Raw genomic sequence first — 11,181 nt, 5'->3', positions numbered from 1 at the left:
GTTCACTGATGAATCTCTAGTGTTGAGAAGCATGACTAGCTTACCACAGTTGCCCAGCATTTATACTTTTATGAAAAATATAAAAGTACAATTATTTTGAGGAGAAATATTTAAAATGAAGTATGATCATGAGATCTAAAGTTCGCCACAGATAGAAATTTTATATACATATATACAAGTGTATTTTGTACATAAAATGATGTATATAAAGTTCATTCATGTTAATGTTTCAGTTTAATATTTTCTGTTGAATTAGTTTCTTTCCTGAGAGTCTGAAAAGAGACAATTTAGAAAATAGTTTAACTTCAAGAGCACCATGTCTGTTATTTTGAATTAATTTGTTAAATGTGTGGGTAGAATTGTTGTTTTGATCTTACCTCAACCAATCCACAGTTGTATTCTGTTATGCCTATATTTTTGTAAAAGAGACAAGGCTATCTGACAGTCTTGAAAATGCTAGAAATGTAGCTAAATATATTGTTTGATACCACAAAAAATGGGTTTAAAAATACTGCTTTAACAAAGAAAATTATTTACTTTGCAATATATGACAAATGTAACAAAATAAGACAAACCAACAATAAAAATCACTTTGGGCATACATTGAAAAACAATATTCAAGATGTCAAGAGCTCTGGTTTTGAAATTCAAAAACCACAGAAAACTTCCCAAACTAATTTGTGATATGTTCATTTTAAAAATCAGGGAATAGATTATGGATCCTTCATACTACCATGTATACTCCAGAAAAATCATTAGGGAACAGTTGATTTGGTTACAAGATTCTTTATTTTGTAAACTATACATAAACAGTAGAAAAGAAAATGCATTATACTTTAAATATTAGGTAAGTTCAACATTAAAGTTTTTATTTAGTGTATAAATTAAATCGAAAGAATCCACCAATTTTGCTTTCAATGAATAGTATACCAGGAAAACAGTTAACCCACTGTTGAAATTAAAGATATCAATGTGTAATATTCAACAGGATTTTTCCTTTTTTTATTATGGGCACAAAACCATTGGTTTGATATACTTAAATGTGATGGTGTGCCAAAATGTCTACACAATTAATTAACATGCTAACTTAAATATAGCAATTAAAGTAATTTTTGTTACAGTTAAATCTTAAATGCCACTCCACACAATTATTATAAACCAGTCCACATGGTAATTCTGTAACAGTAGAAAAAAAGAAAGAAAGATATTCCATTTTCTTCATTCCAGCAGCAGTACCTTTACTGGTATTAATTTGTTAATTAGGTGTGCTTAAATATTGCCTAATACCCTATATTGGTATGCATGCTAATCCTTTCTATTTCTATTTTTGCAAGGCACCATACAATATGTTCTCTAAGCTTCAGCACTATGAACAAAAATGGCAAAATTCTAAGAGTAAATGCAAATATTTATCTAAAATAGAACATAAAATTAGAATTAAGAATTTCAAATTTGACCTTGGGGGCAAATGAAAAACTTTTAGTGAAAATATGGTTAAAATGAATCTTTCCTTTTGTCTTCCTGAATTCTGTACCCTAAATTGCTGGTCAGAAAGACAGAAATCTAAAAGTCATGCTGCTTAAGAATATTATATATATATATATGTGTGTGTGTGTGTGTGTGTGTGTGTGTGTGTGTGTGTGTGTAAGACTGCCATTCAGTTTAAAATAAAAATTAGAAAGGACAACTAAATTTCTAACATTCAAGAATCTGTGGTTTTCCATACTTGCCATTTTATAAAATATCCTATCATATCCAGAATAACTTCATAATTAAAAATGTCACTGTTAACATAAACAACTTAATAAGATTCTACAATGGTCACTTTGTTTTACCATGTGGTCTCTCTTTTACTCTGATGCTACTTTGGAAAGATCTGGATCATGCATAATTTTATAAAATCCTTGGGGATCAGATCACTATAAGTTGTAAATTTAAGCTGGGGTTTCAGAAAACAAAACACTCATCATCCCAAGCACTCATTCGTTGTTATTTTTATGGAACATTTGCAAAATTTGTTCTTATTCAGACTTTATTTTACTAGCTCTCCATCACTTTCCTTTGTCTGGCTATACTGCATATATGTTCTCTTTTTCTCTAAGACATACAAAAACTCAAAGTAAATAATTCTTATTTCAACATAAATTTCTATGACTTTTCGTGCCATATTTGAAATAATTATACAAAATATATATGAGGTTTGAAATAATTTTGTTTTGGGGCAACAAGGTAATTCTCCATAAGCAATCACTTTGTCAATATTACAAATGTGCAATTTATTGACCTCAACTGCCATTAATCAAATGTATCCATCATGGTCATCGCCATCATCATCATCATCCCCTTCATCTTCGTCATCATCTTCAATTTCATCTTTATCAGTGATGATGTCATCTTCATCTTCTTCATCATAGGTCCAGTCATTAAAATCTCCACTTGCAAAATCTCCAGAGATCTCAAAATCTATAGCTAAAAATAAGTAAGCATTATATTTATTTTGACTGAGTATTGGGGTGATATATATACAAGAGATAAAATACTAATGAAAAATAGGAAAATTAATAAATTTTTAATTTGCTCATCACTTTAATGAAGATGAGAAATAAATCAGTTATTTGATAAACTGTTACATGTTAAACTTTATCATTTTTTAAAATTTGTGTGCTAATAGCAAAATTATTGTTGAGGTATGCTATATAAGATTTCTAGTTCAGTAATTTTGATCTCATTCTTTTTTTTTATAGAAGTTCACATGACATATTGAATCTTAAAGTGCTTAAAATTTCTTCTATAAGTGTGGTTGCGGAATAATTGTTCCCCTCCCCCGAATATTTACTTCATGATCCCTAGAACCTACAGATAATAACTTAAATGGAAATGGAACTTTGCAAATGTGATTAGGTCCTTATAACTGGAAATGGGGAGATTTTCCCAGTTTATACATGAAGACCCCAACTGTCAGTTGGGTCCTTAAAATCAATGAACATTTCCCAGATGGTGTCAGAAGGAGACATGACTACAGAAGAATGGACAAAGAGATGCAAAGTTAGTTTTAATTTGGAGGTAAGTCTCCTTGAGATAAGGAATATGTGTGACTTCTAGAAGGCAGGAAAGATAAGGAGATTGGTTTTCCTCAAGAGTCTCAAAAGGAGCACAACCCTGCTGATACTGTGATGTTCAGCTTAGTGAGACAGACCCGATATCTACTCGTGACAGACAGATTGGCAAGATGACAAATTTCTGTAGACCGAGCCACTAAGTTGGTGGGAATTTGTTACTTTGACAAAGGAAATATTTATTAAATTATTTTTTAAAAATATTTTAGAAATAGCTAATAATTTTTCTGGAGGTAATAATGCTCATTTATATCTCAGTATGTATTCACTTTTCAACTTCTTAAATGCCAGTGTGTCTTCATTTTTACCTCTTCTGGATATTAATTCTTATAATTTTTTGGTATCTAATTATAACAAATCCAATTAATAAAATTCATTGTTTATGAATTGGTTGAAATCATCACACACTGAAATTTCCATCTTATATGAAGAAAATGTTTCTATTTTCCCATTTCCTGCATATTCTTAATCATAGCATGCTAAGAAATCTCACAAGTCCATGATTCCAAAATAATTTTTGTCCACTTTTAATTCATCTTCATATAATTTTCATTTACAACAAAAATTACATTTTATTCACCACTGGCAACACAGATAACTGAAGTAATTAGTAGTACTAACACTTTAACTTACATATTATGAAGAAATATTCTCTACATGTTAAAATTAAATAAGATAGCTATTGAATAGTATGTCTCACTGAAATCTAATCATATTGGACAGAATAGAAAATCAACAACTACTAAAAATGTTACAGAATAAATTAATGTAGAAGAGGGATTTAAGGATTAAATGAGATTACTTTCATTGTTTACTCTTTATCTTTTCCTAAATAATGTATGTCAAATAGCAGTTAACCTGTCTGCATAGGACAGGTCTTCATTAAGTGCTTAGACAAATTAATGAGGATCTCAGTATTGACTACTGTGATTGGTAATTATTAAAATAACCTTTCCCCTTTATTCTGGATCCTATGACTTCATTTCCATATGTGTCCACACACCAGCACTGCCCAACACTGCCGTGGCATTGTGTTGGCTTGTAGTAACCATCTTCATCACACAGAGGGATGTACTGTCCTGTGAAACATGCACATAGTCACCCACAAATGCACGTATGTGTTTTACCAATAAGCCTTAAGACATACACAGGTGAAGTGACACTGTATTCCAGGCTACATACTAGTGACACCTGTAGAAGAAAACAGGTATGTGTTCTGCTGTTCTGGCACTGCCATTGCCATAGGAACTGATTAAAACTTATGGATTCATATCCTGTTTTAAGGAAACTACCATTTAAACATGCCTCATTTTTGCAAAGTGTAGTGTTTTCAGTGGTATAGTACAGCATTACTATGTGATGCTATGCTCACATTCAATCATTGGGAGCACTTATATGGTGTACAAGACCCTATATCATCTCATCACTAACAACTTTCTATTTTCATTCTCCAAAGTTTTCATTCATATTTTTCAAGATCTTTTCATGCCGTGTAGCTATTACCACTCAATTTGATGCTTTTTCACCTTTTTTACACACTGCCTTTTAATATCAACTGGAATCTCTTTTCTTCATTGTTTCATTTTAAGACTCAACTTAAATATGCCATCAATATGAAGTCTTCTCTTAAACTGGAGGAGATGACATATCTTCCATCTCATGTGTGTGTGCATGTGTGTAGATTATCATTGGATACATTCAAAACTACACTTCCATATCCTCTGTTTGGAAATGTTTGGGTTCTCTTGACTTTCATTTTTGTATAAGTATCTCTTAAACTCAGTCTTATAGAACACAGTTTACTGGGAATGGTCAGAAAGAGATATTTATTTCTATTTGTATAATATATAGCACAGTATATGGTATATTCCTAAAGATAAATGTTTAGTTAGTAATTTATAAGTATGGTCATATTCCTCACTAAATACTTAAACATAAGAATGTGAGTTCTAGAAAATTAGAAACTTTTCTTTTTTTCCTGAACTTTTTTTTTCTATGATGGAAACATCATTTTTATTTAAAAAAAAACCCTAAATATATAGTTAGAATATGAAAATCATTTATTCTTATACCATATTAGATCATAATTTTACCCCCTCCATAAGTTTTACAATTTTGATATGATAAATAGGTGGTTGATTTAAACTTATAAATTATAATTCATTTGAACTACTAATCTTTCAGTGAAGCAGATGGAGTATCTCCAACAAGGAAAACTTTGAAACATTTTCAATGGATCTAAGGCCACAAAAAATAAGAAAATCAAATTTCCAATATTTACTACTTTAAAACAGCATTTTTTTTGACATAAACTCTTATATATTTTATGCCAGTTCACTTTGAAAGTGAAAGAGAACACTAATAACAGAAATATGCTAGTTTGTTTATATATATATATATATATATATATATAAACTTACTTACACACACACATATATTTTAATTATAAAGATAGCTCATCAAAATGTAAAAGAGATTAATTAGATCCAGAGTCATAATTAAGTTACATGCCACTAAGTAGACAAATGTATTAGCATACTTAAAAGACACACTGCCTGAGTTTTGTCCTGCTTTATATACCAAAATGCAAAAAAAAAAAAAAAAAAAAAAAGAACAAACTGTGACAAAACTGGTGTAATCCAAGTAAAACCTGACCCTTATAGCTGCCAGGATTATAGAAATAATAATTTCTTAGATTTTTACAAATGTGTTCTGATTGTTTGGTGCATGCAAGAAGTTATCTTTAGGAAAAGTTGGGTAAAGGATTTCTGGTAACTATGTACTAATTTTGTAAATTTTTAAGAATTTAGCATTATTCTAAGAAGAATTTATTTAAAATGTTCAAGCTTAAAGAAACATACGATAATCAAAGTTAATGGTTTGATGGTGTCTTGATTACCAAACATTCAAATAGTTCGGGGCTCATGGTAAAATTTGCAATTATCTATTTATATGTTGGTCTATCTATGTACCTACCTGTTTACCTATCCATTCATCCACACATATATTCCATTGCTAAAAGTAACATAGCCAAAAATACTCATGAAAACACTAAAGAATACAGTCAAACTTCTCTGAGGCACTCAGCATTTTTCACCCCATCTTTAAAATATTTGATTTATATATTCTCTCTGAGTGTATATCTATATTTATCTATCTGTATACCCATCAATTCTTTTTTTTAAGAGAGAGTGAGAGAGGAGAGAGAGAGAGAGAGAGAGAGAGAGAGAGAGAGAGAGAATTTTTAATATTTTATTTTTTAGTTCTCGGCGGACACAACATCTTTGTTGGTATGTGGTGCTGAGGATCGAACCCAGGCCACACGCATGCCAGGCGAGCGCGCTACCGCTTGAGCCACATCCCCAGCCCCTACCCATCAATTCTTACATTATTAACCACAGAATTAGAAGTTTCTGCTGACGTTTTAACTTTATTATTGTTTAAATCTCTTTTTACTTAATAACTTTCAAAATGAACATTATATTAGGGTAATAAAACAGACATAATATCTTTCAATAGGTGAGGTAATAAAAGTAAGTTTAATGGCTTCCAAAAGTTTATAAATTTTGTTGCTGAAATTTAGTGCAGTCTATCTTTGTTGGATTAATATTGATTTCATGTTGCTGTTTCCCTGGGGTTATTTATGTAAGCAATAAAGCCTTCAGAAGAATGAGCTATGACTCACCTAGGAGTTTCTTTATCCCTTGTCGCTTCTGAATATTGCTGAGCTCCGTCTGGCAAGGTGGGTCTGTAATGACATTAAAAATGTCACCTTTAGGATTTTAGTCAAACAGAGAATGGGTAACTTTTTTGATATCAATCTTCACTTAGTCTTTACATGCTTTTAGAAGACACATTACATATTGGTTGTGTTATATTCCTTACTTATACAGATAAACGTTCATATAGATTGTGTGTCTGGGATGAGATTTATCACACTCCCATCATCTTGTTTTTTCTTAGAATGACTGAATTGGATGAAAAAAGAAAACAGCAAAATAATTATATGATGAAAATATTTCCCATCATGTACTATTAAAGCATCAACTGACTTGGCAATGAAATGCTAACCAATTGATGAAATTTCCCTCATTTAAAAGAGTTGCTAAGATATAGAGAAATAATTTAGCATTATGATCTATGGAAAAGTTGATACTTCTTTTAAGATGTGTCAGAAAAACTCATAAATTCTAATATTGAATAATGTTGATAATGTACCTTGGTCTTTCTATTGTCACCCAGATGCTCCAAATATATGTGAAATTTAGAAAGAGGATACAATACACCATAATTTCTGATAAACCATGATTTTAAAAATAAACAAAACATTTAAATAAATTTGGAATTCCTCATTTGTCCATTTTTCAAACTCAATCATTTCAAAGGGGATATTTGTAGAGAAATAGAAAATTCAAAATAGTCACAACATAATATATAATGTGTATAATAGTCACACATACACACACATTCACACACAGGTATGTGCCACTGAAGCCTGCCTAGATTTTTAGGAGTGTTTAATGACCTAGAGTACATATATGCAGTAAAGTTGACATGTGTTTATGTATGCATTCAATTAAAATTTTAACACAGTAAATCCATTTTTTAAACTTTGCTTTAAAATGGTTTACAAACAGTTAAGCTACCCTACTCAGATAATCCTGATTAGCAATTTAAGGATAATCATTTGATCTCTACTTATAAAATTATCACTAAATATTAAAAAGTAATTTAGATAGGGAAATCCTGATAAATGTTTTCATATTTCTACATGGACATAATTTAAAGTAGCTTGTTCATTCTCTTAGCTTTCAAAAATCTTAAAAAGCATTGCAAGAACAGGTGTATCACATTAAACTTTTTTCAAGGTTTTTAAATTAGCATCAGAATTATACATAGCATTATCTTCTAAGTTTCCCAAAACTTCATTGTGATGTGAACTTTAGATCTATTTCTCTGTATTCACTTGGTACAAATTGCTAATTCCTTTGATTCTGTAACATGTTTCCAAATTTACATTTGGTTTGCATTCCTAATAAAGAAGGGTATATAAGGAACTAGCAGCATTTCAATTTTTCATCTTGCTTAATTTTTACCAGAGTATTGAAGCACTGTCTTTGTTAGTGAATTTTTGAAAGGCTGAACTATTTTGTAAAGGTTGAAAGACTTAGTCATTTCAAAATAAAAATGAGTAAAAATAACTTTATGGTAAATGCTGTGGTTCATTCAGCTCATTTAATATGATCACAAAATAGAACATTAAAACTCCACAGTATAGTGATAAAAAAAAAAACATTTATTTTACACCATGGGCAAAGCAGATAGCAAATTAATTTTAATGATTATTTTTAATATCTATGTTCTCATATCTCTGTGTGCTTCTTGATGGTTCATAATGGAAACTATAATGAAGTACATTAATATAAAATATTAATTACCATTTTTCATCTCACTTAGCATGTTTGCATTTTTAGCAGTTACTTTGCTCAACATCCTGCTTATGGTTCTTTTTATAAACACACAAATTAGAAAAAAATCTAGTGAAATAAATAAGGCACAGAGTATGGTTATTTCTTTCATCATGAAAGATTACATAAAATTTGAAATGGAGGTCTATTATTTGCATGTACAGGTGACTCATCTTTTACCTTGCTGTCTCTGGAAGCAGTAGCACCATTCATTGTTTGATATCAAACTGTCCTTGTATGTGTCACAAGAATTGAAAAATGCCTTGGTGCACTGTTCGTTCTTATCAAGGTAAATGCTCCCAGCTCTGACTGGTCCAGCAGTAGGTCATAGTTTGTATCGAGTCTGTTAAACATCCAGCCAAGTGAATCCTTGCAAATGGGCAAAATACTGGTATCAAATCCTAAATGCAAAGAAAGAACATGGTTAGCTAAATATGGAAGATCTCATCACCCAAAAGAAAAAAGCACATCAACAAAACAGGTAATTAGTGCATGGTACCTACTGGATAGTCAGAGAGGTAGGGCTTTACATTTCATCTTGGGAAATTTGTTTCACAGTAAAGTGCAGAGAGTAACATGAGGAGAATTGTGAGAATTAATTAACCAGAAAGCATCTGGTACTAATTAATCATTCATTCAATGGCAGTTAGTACTGTAATTAAACATTATTTACATTTTACTGTTCAAGCTTTTTCCGAATAAAGTTTATTGTGATAAATGTTTTAATCTATATATTTATGTATGTATATATATGTATATATATGATTAACACTATTATTATAAAGAATTGAAATTTATTTCAATTAAAAGAAATTAAAATGCTATTTTCACTCAAACATCATAAACACAAAATGATTAAAACTTTAAAAATTCCCTGTATCTTGCTAGAATTATGGTGTTTGTGGTACTTCAGTTAAAACTGTTGACTAAAGAATAGCCATCATGCAGTATTACACAATTACTGTTTTCTGTGTCCCTCAAGAGGCAATTATTACAATTAATTACAAATGTGTTACAGCGGGGGTGGGGGAGGTGGGTGCACTGCCTACTGGGAAGTAGGGTGTGAGCAGGGAAAATGACAGAAATTTCAGCAATGTGGTAACAAAGATGGGTTAGCCTGGATAAGCCAAAGGTCTAAGGTGTCTGTCCTAAATAGCATCAGATATAATATCAGTATTTCGAGCCCTTAAAAAAAAAACAGATTCTAAAAATAAAAGTACAGGTGCCTCCCAAAGGAGATGGGATGAGAGCCCTTGCTGACCCTAAACAGACAGCAGATGTCATGTAAGCTATTAAAACAAATCACATTGAATTTTTTAAGGAATGTCTGAAGACTGAGTGTGAGTTAGCAGGATAGGAACTCAACTCTGCAAGCCACAAAAAGAAGAGGGATTCATTCCATTTGACTGACACTATTCCAGAGACATCAGCAAACGTTTTCAAGGTAGACAGAGCAGGAAAAGAGACCCAAGGAAGTCACCTGAGAAGAATCATTTGCTGGAGGAAAGGTGTGGAGGCTCACCTACATCCATCATCCCTGTGTCCCTCATGGAACAAAGACTTAAATTCCAGAGGAGAGTCAAATATTGGCTAACTCTAAAAATATGGATAAGGATCTTCAGCACCCTGGGAAAATGTTGTTCCTGGGAAAGATTCAGGAGAATATCCTCAGTTTAGACCATTAAAGAATTCTATCATTAGCAGAGGGGTAAGACCTCTGTGGAAGGAAGAGAAATAGGAGGAGGAGAAGTTAAGAGAACATACAAGAGCTATGGATCATCATAGAAGAGTGTGATAAATATGCAATTAAATACCAGTGGGAGAAGGGAAGGGGAAAATGATGTAGAAAAAAAATAGTACAAAACATGGGAGAGGGCTGGGCTCACCAGTAGAGCGCTTGCCTAGCATGTGCGAGGCCCTGGGTTTGATCCTCATCACCACTTAAAAATAAAATAAAGATATTGTCCATGTACAACTAAAAAATGAAATATTTAAAAAATTGGATAAATTAAAGTTGTAAATCCTTGTATTATAGATAAAAGAACAAAAAGCATGATTTGAATGTTGTGAGTGACACATTAAATTTATATGTTGTAAATCAAAGGGAAACCATCAAAAACATTTAAAAAGTCATAAAAATAACAAACTAAAATGCAGACCAAAGGAAGTCATGAAAATAGTTAATTGATCTAACATAAGGCATTGTAAGAGGAGAATAATTGCAAAAAAGAGTTAAAAAATAGTAAAGAACTGAACAAAATGTAGATTGCAATTAAAGCATGTCAATAACTAACCATAAGTAAGTGCTTTAAACATATTAATTAAAAGTCAAGGAATATCAGCTTGGATAAAAATACAAGAAGACTTAGGTCTGTTTTCCTCAAGGCAAATAAAAAGACATACTATATTGAAATTAAAAGCTGTAAAAAATGCATCATGAAGCACTAATGAAAAGAAAGCCAGACTGAACATATTAATAATAAATCTGAATACGGACTAAGGAATGTTACCATTATAAAAAGAAACATAACATGATAACAGAGTTCAATTAAAAGATGTAATTATTCTGAATGTGTCATATATGTAAAATGAACACC

At 31.1% G+C, this 11,181-nt stretch overlaps 1 pseudogene; it reads right to left on the bottom strand.

The window, feature by feature from the left end:
- Window positions 1-2,299: 2,299 nt before the first annotated feature.
- On the bottom strand, window positions 2,300-10,116 carry LOC144251630 (testican-3-like; annotated as a pseudogene).
- Window positions 10,117-11,181: the final 1,065 nt, after the last annotated feature.

Source organism: Urocitellus parryii, unplaced genomic scaffold (genome assembly GCF_045843805.1).
Source record: "Urocitellus parryii isolate mUroPar1 unplaced genomic scaffold, mUroPar1.hap1 Scaffold_135, whole genome shotgun sequence".
In the NCBI taxonomy this organism is placed as follows: Eukaryota; Metazoa; Chordata; class Mammalia; order Rodentia; family Sciuridae; genus Urocitellus; species Urocitellus parryii.
This window is presented reverse-complemented; position numbering and strand designations above follow the sequence as displayed.